Consider the following 17563-nt stretch of genomic DNA (forward strand, 5'->3'; position numbering starts at 1 on the left):
ATGTCTCTCCCCCCCACCAACACTCAAAAAATCCTAACAGAGAGGGCTGATTTCTGTATTTAGTTGCAAACAACATGTTCTGGGAAAAGAGAAGAGACTATTGCCTCTACCTGAGGACACTATGCGGGTGGCGGAAGAGGGAGAAAGGGATGTAGATTTGCACTTGATAGGTGAGGGATGAAGGGAACTGTCATCGGATGCACAAAGGCAAAAGCAGCATGGAGGGCTAGAGCGCTGGCCTCTGGGGAGGAGCTGGGGATGAAGGCCTGGATATCCTCTTCCAGAACTGGCCCTGAGATACGCAAAAGCACAGAAGGGATGGTCTATTCCTCCTCTCCTATAGGTTCACAGTGGGCTCACCTCCCTTTGGCTTAGAAGTTGTCCTCCTTTTTAAAAGAGGACAGGAGTGGGGTCTCTAAATTTCCAGAAGCCACATAGGGTCAGCCCTGAAGGCCTAGCAGCTAAACTGTCTACAGAGACCCCTGGTCCCTCCTATCCTAGGAAGACAGTGCACTCATGGAAGGGTAAAGCCCTCCCTCCCGGGACACCAGAGGCTCCAAGAAGGAGGCCGCCAGCAAGCCAGAATTTTTCTCTCTCCAGTAAAAGAAATACAAGGGTCTGTCGTACAGAGTGAAGTAAGTCAGAAAGAGAAAGACAAATACCATATGCTAACACATATATATGGAATTTAAGAAAAAAAAATGTCATGAAGAACTTAGGGGTAAGACGGGAATAAAGACACAGACCTACTAGAGAATGGACTTGAGGATATGGGGAGGGGGAAGTGTGAGCTGTGACGAAGTGAGAGAGAGGCATGGACATATATACACTACCAAACGTAAGGTAGATAGCTAGTGGGAAGCAGCCGCACAGCACAGGGAGATCAGCTCAGTGCTCTGTGACCACCTAGAGGGGTGGGATAGGGAGGGTGGGAGGGAGGGAGATGCAAGAGGGAAGAGATATGGGAACATATGTATATGTATAACTGATCCACTGTGATATAAAGCAGAAACTAACACACCATTGTAAAGCAATTATACTCCAATACTGTATTGGACACTTCAGTCCAATCTATATCCCCAGTGGGGACTTATCTGGGTCGCATTTGACCTTCACAGTCACCCCTTGATCTAGGTGTGACTTTTGCCCGCATTTCACAGGTTACGAAACAGGATAGTTTGTTGGAGGCTACGGGTCTAGTTGCAGTGGGTGTAGGGGTGTCCAGGAGGAGTTTAACCTTAGAGCCTCACAGCTTCTTAGGACCCTGTGGGGAGACCTTAGGCAAACTCCCTTGCCTCTTGGTGTGGGGGTGGGTGTTCTTATTTCCCTATTTGTAAATTAAAGTGATTGCCCATTTGTGATTCTCCATCCATTCCTGTTCAAACTCATCACTTGAGTAGCATTTAAAAACCACAGATTCTGGGACTCAATCCCAGTGTAAGTTCAATAGGTCTGGGGTGAGTCTCCGTAACCTGCATCTTTTAACAAGTAGAGGCATCAACAGATCTGCCTGAGAAACTCAGACCAGTGCTTCGCAAAGTTTACGCTGCATCAGGATCCTCTGGGGAGCTTGCTGAAACACATTCCTGAGCTCCTGTGAGATCCTGATTCCGTAAGGCTAGAGTGTGGCCAGGTGCATTTCTCAAGAGCTGATGCCAATGGTGCTGGTGACCATCTTTCTTCATTGAACAAAACTACTCTAAGGACTTTACAAATATTAACTAATTTTATCCTTATAACAGCCATAGGAGGCAGCTACAGTCATCCCCATTTCAAAGGAAACTGTCTCCACAGAGACATCAAGCAATTGACCTCAAGACACACAGCTCTTAGCAGAGCCTGGATGACCCACCAAGCAGTTGGCACGTGACTCCCCTCCCCTCCGCCCCCCCCCCCCGCCCCGACATTGCTTCTCCGCTATTGTTCTAATCAGCTTTCACTACCCCAGCCCATCTCAGCACTTCCCGGGGCTGCTCCACTCCAGTCCCGCTCCCCGATGCCCCAACCTATCCCTTTGTGACCCTCCCTCACTGCTCCTGGGACAGATCAGCGCCGACAGCCCCTTTCCAGGTCCGCCCGGGCACACCAGCAGAGCCGGAAAGAACCTCGCCCAGCCCTAGAGCAGCTAGTACTCGCTGCGGGCAAAAGCTTCTTCAGGGCGGATGGAGTTCCGCGTGAGGCCTGCAGATGGCGCCAGAGGATCAGCCTGGGGAACGGGGGAGGGGGAAGGAGGCGGAGGAAAGCGGAGGTGGGTGAGAATTGACAGTCATGACGGCCAATGGCAGCATGGTGTGGTTTGCCCAACTTCCGCGCTCTGGCCCCCAAGAGCTTCCCACCGCTTTAGGGGGCTGCAATTGTGGCAGGGAACGGAGAGGTGGAGGAGCCGCCTGGTGCGTCACGTGGTCCCTGAGTGTACCCCTGTTAGTCCAAGGTTGCAATAGCTCATGGGGGCTCAACCTTCCCCCCGCCCCAACTTATCTTCCTCTCAGTTCACTGAGGCACATCTTACCAGTCTCTGGCAAACTTGTGTCTCCATCACTCTGGGTCCTTGTAGTTTTGGTAAAAGGCATTACTGTCGCTTTGTAGTATAGTCTGAAGTCAGGGAGTCTGATTCCTCCGCTACCTGTCCTTGTCTTAGCGGCTGTTTCCCGCACTGACGGTGCAGAGCGGGCTGCTTGGCGGGTGGGGATGAGGGGAGCAGAGTGAGGGATGAAAGGTGGGAACCATCCCCTAAATGCCAGGCATTGTGTTTTGGTGTTTGCCACAGGATTGTCTCATTTCATCATCTTTGTCTTTAATCCATTTCCTGTTTCACAGATGAGGGAACAAGGTGAATAAATTGTCCGTGGGCAGTCCTTGGATGATCTTGACTCCTGTCAGCCGCCAACGCCCAAGGGCTTTTTATTGTGCCAAGGCTGCCTTTGCAGCGTTTCAGTGCATACAGTTCCGGTAAATCACCTCTCCCCACATAGATTCACCCTTCCGACCATCTATTCATTTATTAGGGACCCACACGCAAGGCATAGGCCTAGTTGCTATTAAAAATACAAAAAAAAAAAAAAAAAAAACAAAAAAGAAAAAAAAAAAAGAACTCTGCTATGAAGTAGAGGAGATAAAAAGATATATACAGGAGAGTTAAAAAAAATATATACACGGAATAGTGATACCTATTTTGTTCCAGATAATATGATGGTGTCTGAAGACAAAGACATGGATAAAATCTACCCTTGCCTTTCAGGAGGCCTTAGGCAGGAGTAATCTCTGAACTTTTAATTTCCCACCCCCACAACTTTTAACTAACTGAGCATCCACTCCATATATATTATTTATGTTATATATGTATATATTCTTTTGTAATTGATACATTAAATGTTAGCTCACTTAATTTCTTATTTTGGGGGTAAAATTATAAATGGAGGTGTAAGCATTTTTTTCATTCACTCCAGTGGAGCATCTTGGGCGCTTCCTGGAGAGCTTCTGTGATCCGGAACCCCCAGGCCTGGTACATGCCTGACTCTCTCCCTTCTTTCTTTAGATCTCTGTTAAATGCCAGGTTTCCAGAGAGGCCTTCCCTGACCACTCCCTCTCCTCCTCTGTCATCTTCTGTCCCCTTATCCCAATATTTCATATACTACATTTCACTGTATAGTAAATATCATTATTTTTTGTTAGTTTAGTTTTTGTCTCCTTGCACTAGAATGTAAGCTTCAAAGAACAACAGGGTCCTACTGTATAGCACAGGGAACTATATTCAATATCCTGTGATAAACCATAATGAATAAGAATATGAAAAAGAATATATATATGTATAACTGAGTCACTTTGCCGTACAGTGGAAATTAACACAACATTGTAAATCAACTATACTTCAATAAAATTAAAAAAAAATAATGAAAGCTTCAAGAGGGTCAGGAAGGAGTCCTGAACACTGGGGGCTTTGAGACAAAAGCAACAAAGCCAGAAGGTTGGGGATAGAGGGAGAAAGCCTTACCCAGTGCATCCTGAAACCCCCCTGGGCTGGGGTAGGAGTAGAGGGAATATGGGGACTGTTTATTCACGCCTCTCCTGATTGCTGCATTCTTGCAATGCTCAGGGCCAGTATCACCCAGCCCTTCCCTCTCCCCCAGTTATCTATAGTCTCCCCTTCTTCTCTCTGATTTTTAGTGAGGAATTGCACATTTTCAGTCCTCACCCCCCACAGGTAGCAAAGGTAAAGGTCTGATACACAAAGACTCTGCTGTTTGTTTCTCTCAGCATCTTCTCACTTAAGACGTTTGTGGTTGTAGAAAGTGTTCTGGCCTAGGAGCCAGAAGACCTCATCTCTGTAACTGGATTTGCCCCTGAAGAAAAGAGTAAAGGGGATGGTTGAACACCCTATTCCCACACTATCTGACTTCCATCCCATACACAGGAGCCAAGGACACCTAGGAGTTGATCTTGGATTGAGCTTCTTACCCAAACTGTGTCCTGAACTAATGAGAAATGAGGAATCCTGCATGGTTGCCTGTTTCTGTGTAATGTAAGGAGAACATGGTGAGAAACCTACACAAAGTGTAGAGATTTTTATTATGATTTATAATCATTGGGTCCCAGCTGCACCAAGGATGAGAAGCAGTCACACACCCCTGAAGACCCAGGGAGGACAGCACGGTATAAAGTGGAGTGCACCGACATGCACTAGGTTCCCTGTACTGACAAGGTGCACACCCATGCCAGCCTCACCTCTGGCCAGCTCTTTGCACTCTTACACCATTTTATAAACTTGAAGTTGGGTTAAACTCTATTTTATCCTATGATTTTGATTGATACTCCCTATCTGAGCCCCCCCCCCAATTACTAGTCACCCGCTTCTTACTAGCTATGTGACCTGAACAGGTTACCTTCTTTTTTGAGCCTCAATTTCCTTTCGTTTAGAATGGAAAAAAAAAATTGGTTATTCTAAAACCAATGGGGTCACAGGGTCAAAGAAAGATATTGTGGATTTGGAAGACTTCAGAAATTATATCACTAACATACTCATACATAGAAAATACTAGAGTAAGAATTCTAACCAAACATCAAATAAATAGGAGCAGAGACCTCAGTTAGGAGCAGAAAAAAAGGAGAGCAAACAGTGGTGAGCAAAAGAGTCTGGCAAATTTTATCTATATAGTTAAATCTAAACGGACAGTGATAGACACTCTGGGAATGTGTAATAAAAGTTTTAAAAAAGCATTCTTTAAGTGGAAGTGACTCACTGCAAGGGAAATTCTATAATATCTGGAGCTGAAACATTCAGGGTTTGGCTCAGGGGGACCACAGGTAGAGGAGTAGTGCATTTTGTCTCACGCGTCATACTCTTCTGGATGTGGGGAGGGAGATAAATAGGGGAAATGAATCTTTTGGAGAGATGTCATCTTATTGGGATGCAAGTGGAAGCAGAGGGAGAATAACTGGTACTTTGCCCATCTATAATAGAAGCGAATTTTTGTTCAGCTCTGAGCACTAGGAAAAATACTATTGACTGAATAAAAAGCTAATAAGAGAATGTGATGAATAAGCAAATCATAAGATTCCTTAGTGGAGGTAATATCTGTTGCTTTTCTATACACTAATAATGAACCATGAGAAAGGGAAAACAATAAAACAATCCCATTTAAAATTGCATCCAAAAAACTAAAATACCTAAGAATAAACTTAACCAAGGAGCTGAAAGACTTATACTCTGAAAACTATAAAACATTTATGAAGGACACTGAAGATGATATGAAGATATGGAAATCTATCATGTATTCTTGGATTGGAAGAATTAATATTGTTAAAATGTCCATACTACCCAAAGCAATCTACAGATTTAAAATGCAACCCCTATGAAAATACCCAGGACATTTTTCCCAAAACCAGAACAAATAATCCTAAAATTTATATGGAACCACAAAAGACCTGGAATCACCAAGAAAATCTTGAGAAAAAAAAGAACAAAACTGGAAGTATCACACTCTCTGACTTCAGACTATACTACAAGCCTACAGTAATCAAAACAGTATGGTACTGGCACAAAAAAATAGACATATAGATTAATGAAATGGAATAGAGAGTCCAGAAATAAACCCACACACTCATGGTCTATTAATCTAAGACAAAGGAAGAAAAATACTATTGATTAAATAAAAAGCTAATAAGGGAATATGATGGATAAGTGAATTCATAAGATTCCATAGTAGAGGCAATATCCCCAGTAAAAAACAGCCCTTATCTTTTGAATAGACACAGGGTACAATCTTCAAAAGAGAAAAAGCATATACAGGGGAAATAAATTAATTTTCACCCCATTCTCAAGACACTACCTTTCCTGGGATAACTGATGACTATGCAAGCATAATAACTCCTTTTCAACATATTTCACAGAAGCTGAGCAGTTCAGTGTTCATGCATAAGAAGACTGGCTGATCTGGCAGGAAATGAAAATTTTACCTTAGATATATTTCTCATGAATAGTTTTTTAGGTGGTCAGTGAGTATGCTCAAAAAGGGATTCACAAGCCTCTATAATACATGAGTTTGGGACACAGAAAGCTAAAGATTTGGACTAAGTTTAGATGAGATCAGGAGCCAAAGAGGCTAGCAGAGGTGTGTGTGTGTGTGTGTGTGTGTGTGTATGTGTTCATATAGGGACAGGTAGGTAGCCGTTAGGCTGCTAGTGAGGTACCATGATCTCCAGGTCCCGGAGTAGGTCCTTGGGAAGACAGACTCTTCTAAAAAGTTGGTGCCCTTACCATTTTAAAATATTTTTATTATTACTCCTGGGCATCATCATTCAATTTTTAAAAATATCTCGCACAGGCTACTATTCCCATGGTGACAAGGCAAGGCTTGGTTGCCAAGAGCTTCTGTTGGACTGTCCCTAATTTTTCTTTGTGAGAACAGGTGCTTCTTCAGGGTAAGGAAGGGAGGTGGGAAGGTCCCTAGTAACCTACTCCCTCTCCCTGTTCAAAGGACTCTAAAAGAGCACAGCAGAGACAGTCCACTGGGATCAACTTTAGTGCTTCCCATACTCCTGAGCTGAGGCTTTCCCTGAAGGTAAAAGAAAAGACTGTTCACTGGGTCATGGGAAGATTCATATGTAAAACCCAAGACTCAGGTACTGTTTCAGGGGAGTTTGTATCCACGGTAAAGTAGGATTGGCCCAGGTTCATCTGACTGCAAGGGCAACAGTATAAGGCAAATATGAAGGAACTGATATGATGTGGAGGGTGGGACCAGTCTGGGAGAAAGAGTGGAAAGGGAGAAAGTTAGGTGGAGAGGGTGAACCAAACACGTGTCTGTCTTCTTCAAACCAATAACTATATGAAATAATGGAAAAAATAAAAAGAAACAAAAACAGAATAAATCTGCCCCAATAAGGTACTGTCATGGAGCCTGAAATTTTGAGCAGACAGATGAACACCAAATTGAAACACTTATGGGAGCAGACTGCTGTGAAGATAGGAACTGTAAAAAAACCTTGAAGTTTGGGCATGATGGAAGTTGGGTGGGAGATGGCCTAGGATATCTAGTCAATCCCTGTCTCTCCTCCATCCTCACATCTCTGTTTCTCCTAAGCAACATTTATCCACAGGCAAAAGTGATGAGTGTCAGCACAAAGCTAGAGATACAAATCTTACCCAATAGGTAGTTGATGAGCACAAGCAGGGACCAGAATTAAGACTTAGAGACAAGTTTCCAGTGCCCCCCATGTGGACGCACAACCCTCGCCTCCCCCAGGGTCCCTGTAGGTCAGCCATGATGAACAGACAAACAGATGAACAGTTCTCAAACACAGAAGTAGAAAACCAGAAATCACAAAAAATTCAAGTTATAATGGTATTGTATAAATCCAACTGACATTATGTGGAGTTTCGTGTTGAAAATAAGTCTGCAACAAAAGAATATGACACACATCTTAAAGTATGTGTATTGCTCAATAAATTTCACAATAATTTAGCATAAATGTTCATTTGTTCACATGAAAATAATAAGTATTATCTCAGGGTACACAGATTGAGCATTTATAAGCCAAGCTTTAAACAAAGTGTATGCTACAAGATGGAAGAAGTTGAGGCCCCCTAAGAAATCATACTAGCTGTCTTCTCTTCCTTACTAATTCTATTTTGCAAGCTGGCTAGGTAGGACCCAAAATCCAAAAGCACAGAATGACAGATAATAGGAGCTAAGGAAGAAAATTAAAATGGACAGATGCCCAGAGTTTATTGTGTCAGATAATCTTTCTTTCTAATAATAGAAGTCGAGTAAAAAGACTGAACAAACAAAATCTACTTGAAAGGGCATTTAAAGCCATAGTTAGAAGTGTCAGCTGGTGAAAACAGAAGGAATGGGTGTGTGTGCATGGGCCAACTAATGGGATACAAGCAGTTGTATTATCAGTCTGTTATAATAGTGTAACGTAATTAGTCTGCACCCCCAGTGCCTAGCGCAAAAGAGGGATTGGGGGAACTAGGAAATGTTTGGAATATGGACACGGTGGACCATGATGTGATAATCAGAGGACACAGAAATATTTCTGAGAAAGTAGTAGAAGAAAGGGAAAGGATTGTTTCCCAAAAGATGACTTAGGAGAATAGCATTGAAAGGGTAAATAACAAAGAAAAATAAAGTATTTTGAAATTTTGCCAGGTACCTGTCCTTTCTCAGTTCACTGAACACCTTTCCACCTTAAGGATGTGTAAGTAAGTATACGCATACTTAACTTTGTCTTTAAGTATTAAAACAAGGAAAAAGGAAGGACAAAACAGATGTATGTTTGAGGAAGGAGTAGGCAGTGGTAAGCAGTTATGGTAAACTGGCTGAACTGGGCTGGACTTTATTGTTTAAAGTTTCCAGATCTGCTAAAATTAAACTCTTGGCCCGTGAAATAGTTGCAGGGGTATGTGGGGTGGGCAACAGAGAAGGGCCTTAAGTTAATGCCTAGGTTGCATTTCTTCTCTTTTTGAGGGTTATAGAAGCAAGGGTTAACAGCCAGGTTTTAGAATCAGGTAGCCTTTGTTTAGAATTCTGGTTCTTCTTTAAGCCTGAGTTATCACATCTTAAAATGGACAATAATGGAACTTTCTTTACAGAATTATAATGATGACTAAAACAGATAATGCATGAGACATGCTTCTTACAGTGCCTAGAACATGAACTTTCTACAAATATTCCATGTTGTTATTTATTTTTATCTGTCAGGGTTGTCAGGGGAGTTTGGATCAGGTGATAAGGAGTGTAGCTTCAAAGTTAATACAAATGGACTCTACAAGAAACCTACCTCTTTTGGGGTGAGATCCAAACCAACTCAGGGATTCAAAAAAAATAAAAATCAGATTGGAACCTTGTCTAAGGCATCCAGTCCAAATGATGGAGAAGAAGGGTGAGAATAGATTTTGGGCACTTCTGTCTACTGAACTATCTTGCTCGGTAGCCCAAGGTGTTAAAATAGCAGAGGGTAGAGTTGCTTGGGGTGTGTTGGAGAGGAGGGACATCTTGGGATAGATTGGTTTGGGGTGTCACACCTATGAGTGGCTACTTTGGGATATGATTTGAGGGACTGTGGTTGAATTTGGGTATAGGATGACTGAGCTAAGATATGAGAGAAAACCTGTGCAAGATATATGGCAGAATGATCTAGAATCAAAAAATTCTTCATCTCTATATCATATGGTTCTTGGTTGGGAAGTTTTCTTTGCAGAGAAAATATGGGTTTCAAAACGTCTTTGCTAGAGGTCTCCCATGAAGGGCTGGTGAACAGTAACTGGAAATTAGGTCTGAATGATGGACTCTGAGTCATGTCCAAAGCTGCCTCCAGCATTTACTGACCTACTGTGCCCACTCCATTTTCTGGAGTGTGACGGAGCAGCCCTGAGAAGTGAGAATGTCTTTTACCCATCCTGATCTCCACCACTATGGTTTCGCAAGAGCAGGTCACAGGACACATGGCGAAATCCTTCGCTGAGCAAAGGCATTTCATTTTATGGACACGTGGCAGAGCAAAATGAACAAACCCTGAAAAATCAACAAACACTCAGGTTTCCGAGTTGCTTCCTGCGGCCGGCGTCAGTGGCAATGTACTCCTACTCAGCTTAGCCCCATCAGTGACCCCAAATCATCCTAGCCTGCTGGAGTCAAGGGATATTTGTCACACATCTTCTGTCATACCTGCCCCTTTCTTTTGTCTGATAAGTTAATGAGACTTATTATGTGAAGGTCAAAGCTTAGAAGTTATTAAGACATCTTTAGACGTTTGAACTCAACAGACCTCAGAAGCTATCCAGTCTAATTTCCTCAGGTTTTCCACACCTACCCCATCCCTGAAAACACCTCACTACACCTCCATTCCTGCAGCATTCAGTTATGAACTTAAGAATGACTCCCAAAGGGAAATTTTCCATGACTCATCCACCACTAATACCCTAGCTAGATCCATTTCTTCTGATGCATGTTCTCTTAAAACTCTGTATATCTCCTTCACATAACTCATCCCAAATGCAGATAAATATTTGTACAGTTATTTGTAAGATGCATGCCTCCTCCTCGACACTGGAAAGTAGATTCCATGAAGTCAAAGAACATATTGAAATGGTAGTCCCTAGCTAGGGGCTTATCAGTCAATACCCACTTGACGGATGAATAATGAATGAATGTAAATAATGAATAAATAAATAATAAATGAATGAATGAAACTTCATAGAGTAGTTGTGAAGATAAAGTAAAAAAAGAATACATCCTAACATGCACAGTGTCTGGTGTATATTAGAAGCTTATGAAATAATATTAGATCCCTTGGTAGCTAACGCTTGAAGGAAAAGCATTAACATTTTGTATTCAATGTTTTTATACTTACTGTTATGACATAAATATTTCCCATACTATTTTTTAACTTAATTAATTTATTATTTTTTAAAATTTTTATTTATTTTTGGTTGTGTTGGGTCTTTGTTGCTGCACCTGGGCTTTCTCTAGTTGTGGCGAGTGGGGGCTACTCTTTATTGCGGTGCACGGGCTTCTCACTGCGGTGGCTTCTCTTGTTGTGGAGCACGGGCTCTAGGTGCGTGGGCTTCAGTAGTTGTGGCACATGGGTTCAGTAGGTGTGGCTCGTGGGCTTAGTTGCTCCGCGGCATGTGGGTTCTTCCCGGACCAGGGCACAAACCCTTGTCCCCTGCGTTGGCAGGCAGATTCTTAACCTCTGCACCACCAGGGAAGCCCTCCCACACTATTAAAGTCTTTTGATAAACACAATTTAAATGATTCCATGATATAGTCACATGGTATATTAGTTTGGGTGCTTTTGGCTTAAAGTAAGAAAAAAAAAAAAAAAAGCCCTGATTCAAAATGGCTGTAGTAATAAGGAAATTTGGTATCTCATCAAATTGAGAGTCCAAATGTGGACCAGGCTTGAGGTTGGTGCCTATCAGCAAGCCCTTGATGTCCTCAAGGAACCAGGTCCTTTTTCCTTCTGTGATCACCATTGGTTTCCTTATAAGGTTGGTTCTCTTTATGATTGACTTGGCTGCCAGTACAGGGTCTTGTTAACATGCAAGAGATACACAGAGAGAAGTTCCAACCAGACTTACACTTCCCAGGAGAACGTTACGCTCTGATGGCTCAGACCAGTGGTTCCCTAATAATTACGAATATGAATTCTTAAATTATCATATTTTATCTTGAATTAATATGACTCCATTTCACATACAATGTAATAACAACATAATTTCATTTGCCTCCCCCCTTTGTGCTATCGTTAAATAACTTTCTGCTACATTTGCTATAACTCTGTGGTATCCAGTTATTATAGTTGGATTTAAAATAGTCAATTGTTTTGAAGGAATTTAAGAAAAGAAACATAGGTTTAAACCACTTAATATTTTCAATGGTCTCCCTTTCTAACTGCAGTTCCAAAAATGTCATTGACTTTAATTCCCTTTTGGCCTACAGACTTTTTTTTCTTGTAGGGCAGATGTGTCTTGTTTATCTGAAAATGTTTATATTTTGCCTCCATTTCGAAAGGATATTTTGCTTGATACGGAATTTTAGGTTGAGAGTCATTTCTCTTCCAGCATTTTTAAAATGTTATTTTATTGTAATAGGAAAGAATCTTTGTATTCTATTACAAGTTAATCACTAAAGGGATGTTGCCTATAAGCTTAAGTTACACATAATGGCCTATCTCTGGGAACCCTGCTTCTCAGGTAATGAACATTAAGCTAAAATACCTTTGTTAAGCTCACAAGAAACATCCTGACCAGGCCCACCTGTGAATGACTGCAGGGAGGAAGAAATGAACACATCCCCTCCAGAGGCTGATGGGAACCAGGAAGTGTATGACTTTACTCCCTCCCCTTTTAGGATAAAAGAAACTTGAATTCTAACTCAGGCAAGATGGTTCTTTGGGACACGAGTCCACCACCTTTTTGGTCTGCTGGCTTTCTGAATAGCTGCTGTTCCTTGCCCCACCGACTTGTCTCTCCGTTTATTGGCCTATTGTGCCGTAAACAGTGCAAGCTTGGACTTGGTAACAAATTTGGGGGAGCCAGCCAGGGGCCTTGCTGCTTGTGGCCAGCTGCCCCACACACCATGCCCCACCCCCCCACCCCCATTGGGGGACTTTTCTGGTAAGGCCCTAGCAGCTGCTGAGACCACTTGTCCTGAGGATCTGCCCTTCAAAATTCCCCAAAGCAGCGCTCGGCAGTTGGAGCAAGGAATTGACATCTGGGAGATGACGGGCTCCATACAGTAGGGTAAGTCGCTCTGGTGTGGATAGCTGGAAACTCTATTTGGGGCTTTTTCTCTGGAATAAGCTAATTTATTTTGTATTTGAGAGGGAGGCCCTACTGGAGAGAGAAAAGAGTTGTTGGACTTTTACCCAGTTTGTGAACCGGTTTGTCTGTTTCTTTGGATGCTAGCATTTGTGTGTGCCATTTGTGTTTTGTTTGTCTTGAATTTCTGTCTTTTTTTTTTTTTTTTTGCAGTACGTGGGCCTCTCTCTGTTGTGGCCCCTCCCTCCGTGGAGCACAGGCTCCAGACGTGCAGGCTCAGCGGCCATGGCTCACGGGCCCAGCCGCTCCACGGCATGTGGGATCTTCCCGGACCGGGGCATGAACCCGTGTCCCCTGCATCGGCAGGCGGACTCTCAACCACTGCGCCACCAGGGGAGCCCGAATTTCTGTCTTTAAAAGTGGATTTTTATCCACTTTCTATCTATAAAGAAAATCCTCTGAGGCACATTTTGGATAAGTGATCTGATTACAGCCATGAACCCATGACTGAGAGGAAAATGATATTTTATAGTAACGATGTGTGGCCACAGTACCCGTTAGGATCTCCACAAGGGGTTTAGGCAGGGTAATCTTGGGACCCTGTGTACCATGTACTGTCAGCCTTGCTGTGTTAATGACATAGCTTGTGGTCTCCTGTGTTGTTGGTATATGTAAAACCCCAAGACCAAACTTGGGGGTTTATCTAGGATTTTCTCTTTGTCTTTTGGGGTTTTTCGTTTCATTTTGTTTGGCACTGTTTCTCCATTTACAGCCAAATCAATTTTGTGATATTTAAAACTTTTACTGGTGTCAAATGGAGGAAAGGAATAGAAAGGGGAAAAAAATACCTGTCTGTGGGACATTCCCCGGGAGAAGAGAAAGGTTCAACCTGGTTTCTAAAATCACCAAAAGCCCCAGCCCAGAATTCAGCCCAGTTGCTTGATGCCAAGGCAAAAAGTCATCCTTTTAATGGTTAGAGATGATCAAATCCTATTTATGGTTTTACAGTGGCTTTTTGAATGATTCTATAGCTATTTTGTGAAGAAGCAGGGAAGAATGATGAAATCCTTTCTGTGTAAGCATTTGTGCTATTGTATCAGGGAAAATAAGAAAAGGAAGAGAAAAAGAGTGAGGATATGTTCCTTCAAATCTTAAAATCTTAACTCCTCCAACTGAGCTAGCTGTCCCAGCCGCTCTGCCTGTTCTGCCAATACATCCACCCCTTCCACCACCTTCCGTTCCTATCCAGCCCCAATTCCTGACACTGGGGCCCAGGACTTCCCCTCCTTCTAGGGATCAATTAGAAAATCCTATGTTAGTTTCTGGGGCACAGGGACTTGGTCTGGTATCATCTTCTAAGACCCAGCAGGGCAGCCAGTTTGGGCCAGGAGCCACTCCCAGGGCAGGGCAATTTCCATTGCTGTTATCACACGTAGGGGGCTAAATGCAACTGACCAGACAGTTGGGTTTCTCAGACTTCTTTAACTGGAAAGATCACAACCCTTCTTACAGGGAGGATCTTCTATACCCGAAGCCCATTTGGCAGGACCCACAGCTGAACCAAACTGGGACCATGATAAAGGAAGAATGCACTTATTAGAGCATTATTTATTAGTGCATCTTGGCAGGGCTTTGAAAATGGAAACCAAAGCAAATGAGTTTAAACAATGTTCAAGAAATTCAGCAAAACAAAGGAAGACTTCTCTGAACTTTTGGAAAGGATTTATCAGGACTACAGATGCCATACTAATACAGACCCCAAAGCCCCTGAAAATATTAGAATGGTAAATTTGACCTTTTTTTGAGCTAAGTACCTAAGATATGAAGAGAAGGTTGCAAAGATTAGATGGTGCATTTAGAATGAACCCTTCTCAACTGATAGGTGTTGCTTTTAAAGTGTGCAACAGGGAACAACAGAACGCCACTTTCCTGGCAGCGGCATTGAATACCTAAAAGGCAAGTAACGCAAAGAGAGGTAAGCCACTATTGGGGAAGGAATAATGCACTTACTGTAAGGAAGACCATTGGAAAACAGAAGAAAGATGATAAAAGATGAGAGCTTCTCATATGGTAGAAAGAGAGGAACACAGTGATGAATGAAGAAGCCCAGAGGCTCCCTTGGACTTGAGGCATCTAATTCCCCACAGGAGCCCCCAGTGAAATTGACAGTGGGGAATGAGCTGATGAACTTTCTGGTAGACCTCACCCTGAAGTTTTTCACCAGAACAGCTTGACATCAGAGTCTCACTAGACCACACTTTAAGCCTACAGATGGCGCTCATGAAAATCCCAGGAAAGGAGACGGAGCTCTCCCCCCACCCCCTGACCCCAGGTCTACAAAAAGATAAGACCAGAAGTGTGTGCTGTCAGCACCCCAGGGAAGGCCGAAAACACGTGGCCAGTATGAAAACCATTAAAAAGGGATGCTGGGACACCTAATCTAAAACAATACACTCTAGGCAAGAGGATCACTTCTCCCACAGATTGACTTGTCAAAATACAAACCAGTGTATTCAGAAAAGGACAGAGAGGGCCAAAGAGTGGGGTTTCACTTGGATCACACCTCATCTGGCTGGAAATGTAGTGCACAGCTGTTTTGATCCCTGAGGCACTCTTGGACACTGTGCTGTAGCACATTCAAAATAGTGCCCATTACGGGGGAGATGCCAAATTACAACGGATTCAAAAGTATATAATGGGGCCTTACCTACACAACACCATCCAGTGAGTCAATCAGAACTGCATGATTTGTGCTAAAAATAAACCCAAAGACTGCTGTTGGACGTCCCCAGATGAGGACCCAACATAGGAACCCGTGCCACTGAGGACTGGACTCAAATGCCTTGAGCTGCAGGAAATTTCAGATACCTGCCAGTATTTGTGGATACTTTTTCAGGATGGGTGGAAGCATATCCCACCTGGACGGAAAGTCTCTGAAGAGGATGCCTGGGTCTTGAACAAACTGAAAGCTGAACGTGAGTGTGGTATCACCATTGATATCTCCCTGTGGAAATTCGAGACCAGCAAGTACTATGTGACCATCACTGATGCTCCAGGACACAGAGACTTTATCAAAAACATGCTGACCCAGGCTGACTATGCTATCCTGATTGTTGCTGCTGGTGTTGGTGAATTTGAAGCAGTTATCTCCAAGAATGGGCAGACCCATGAGCATGCCCTTCTGGCTTATACTCTGGGCGTGAAACAGCTAGTTGTTGGAACTAAAACAACAGATTCCACTGAGCCACCCTACAGCCAGAAGAGCTATGAGGAGGTTGCTAAGTAAGTCAGCACCTACATTAAGAAAACTGGCTACAACCCTGACATAGTAGCTTTTGTACCAATTTCTGGCTGGAACAGTGAAAACATGCTGGAGCCAAGTGCTAGCATGCCTTGGTTCAAGGGGTGGACAGTCAGCCCTGGAGATGGCAATGCCAGTAGCATCACGCTGCTTGAAGCTCTGGATTGCATCCTGCCACCAATTCATCCAACTGACAAGTCCTTGTGTCTGCCCCTCCTGGACATCTACAAAATCAGTACTGGTACTGTCCCTCTGGGTCGAGGGGAGACTGGTGTTCTCCAACCTGTCATGGTGGTCACCTTTGCTCCAGTCAACATTCCAACTAAAGTAAAGTCTGTTGAAATGCACCATGAAGCTTTGAGTAAAGCCCTTCCTGGTGACAGTGTGGGCTTCGCCGTCAAGAACGTGTCTGTCAAAGATGTTCATCATGGCAATGTTGTTGGTGACAGCAAAAATGACCCACTGATGGAAGCAGGTGGCTTCCAGCTCAAGTGATTTTCTTGAACCATACCAGTGCTGGATATTCACCTGTGCTGGATCGTCACACAGCTCACATTGCTTGCAAGTTTGCTGAGCTGAAGGAGAAGGTTGATCATCGTTCTGCGAAAAAGCTGGAAGATAGCCCCAAATTCTTGAAATCTGGTGACGCTGCTATCGTTGATATGGTGATTGGCAGGCCCATGTGTGTTGAGACCTTCTCTATCCTCCTCTGGTCATTTTGGTGTTTGTGACATGAGACAGATGGTTGCTGTGGCTATCATCAAAGCAGTGGACAAGAAGGCAGCTGGAGTTGGCAAGGTCACCAAGTCTGCCCCGAAAGCTCAGAGGGCAGCCCAGTATCTGCCACCCCAGTCTTAATCAGTGGTGGAAGAACGGTCTCAGAACTGTTTGCCTCAATTAGCCATTAAAATTTAATAGTAAAAGACTGGTGAATGATTCACAATGCATGATAAAACTTGCAAAAGGAAAGGAGCATGCTTTGTGGACCACTTGTTTTGTGTGTAGTAGTTTTTAAAATCAGCACTTTAGAAAAACACACACATAAATAAAAAATCAGTACTTTGTAATTGGTTAAAGCCCTCCTGAAGGAAATTGTCCCCTGATTTGGATTAAGGCATTGGAACAACATTCATCCTGGAGACCGCAATCAACAGGAAAAACTGAGAAAATGAATATTAATTTAACTTGGGATACAGCCTTGTCAGCTGCCCTGCTATGGATCAGTGGCTCCCAGAAGCAGGCTTAAATTAAGCCCCTTTGAAATATTGTCTGAAAGGCCATTCCAGGTGTCTGCCTCGGTGGGAGAATCCAGAAATGCTCTAAAAGAACTAGCAGTTGCCAAATAGGGTAGAATATTGAGCACTAAACTCTGTTCATGAGGTCTGCCTATCCAACGGAAGTAAATGGTAATTTCATTGTAGCTGGAGAAGCATCAACCTATTTGTTTATTTTTGTCCAAATAAATAGCATAGGAATTTAGTATATGTATTGGGAAC

At 43.2% G+C, this 17563-nt stretch overlaps 1 pseudogene; it reads left to right on the top strand.

Moving 5' to 3' along the window:
• Positions 1-121: 121 nt before the first annotated feature.
• LOC101287514 (elongation factor 1-alpha 1-like) lies at positions 122-16998 on the top strand (annotated as a pseudogene).
• Positions 16999-17563: the final 565 nt, after the last annotated feature.

This window comes from Orcinus orca, chromosome 8 (genome assembly GCF_937001465.1).
Source record: "Orcinus orca chromosome 8, mOrcOrc1.1, whole genome shotgun sequence".
NCBI lineage: Eukaryota > Metazoa > Chordata > Mammalia > Artiodactyla > Delphinidae > Orcinus > Orcinus orca.